Raw genomic sequence first — 315 nt, forward strand, 5'->3', positions numbered from 1 at the left:
TTTCTTCTCAGGATGGCTAGCCTGCTCAGAGCTGAGTTGTAGTGGCATTTCTTCCATTTGATGATAGTAAAAGGTTTTCTGAAGTGAAGTATGCAGCCTAGATGTTCTCTGAAGAAAGGATAATTTTTCTTAGAAGACTTTTTACCAAAAGTCTGCCAGCTTTGATGTTTTGATGCCATTACACAGCTGAATCCCTGCCCCTCACACACCTGAAACACACATGCACACATACACACACACACAATAGATAGATAGATAGATAGATAGATAGATAGATAGATAGATAGATAGATAGATAGATAGATAGGTAGGTAG

Source organism: Microtus ochrogaster, chromosome 18 (genome assembly GCF_000317375.1).
Source record: "Microtus ochrogaster isolate Prairie Vole_2 chromosome 18, MicOch1.0, whole genome shotgun sequence".
NCBI lineage: Eukaryota > Metazoa > Chordata > Mammalia > Rodentia > Cricetidae > Microtus > Microtus ochrogaster.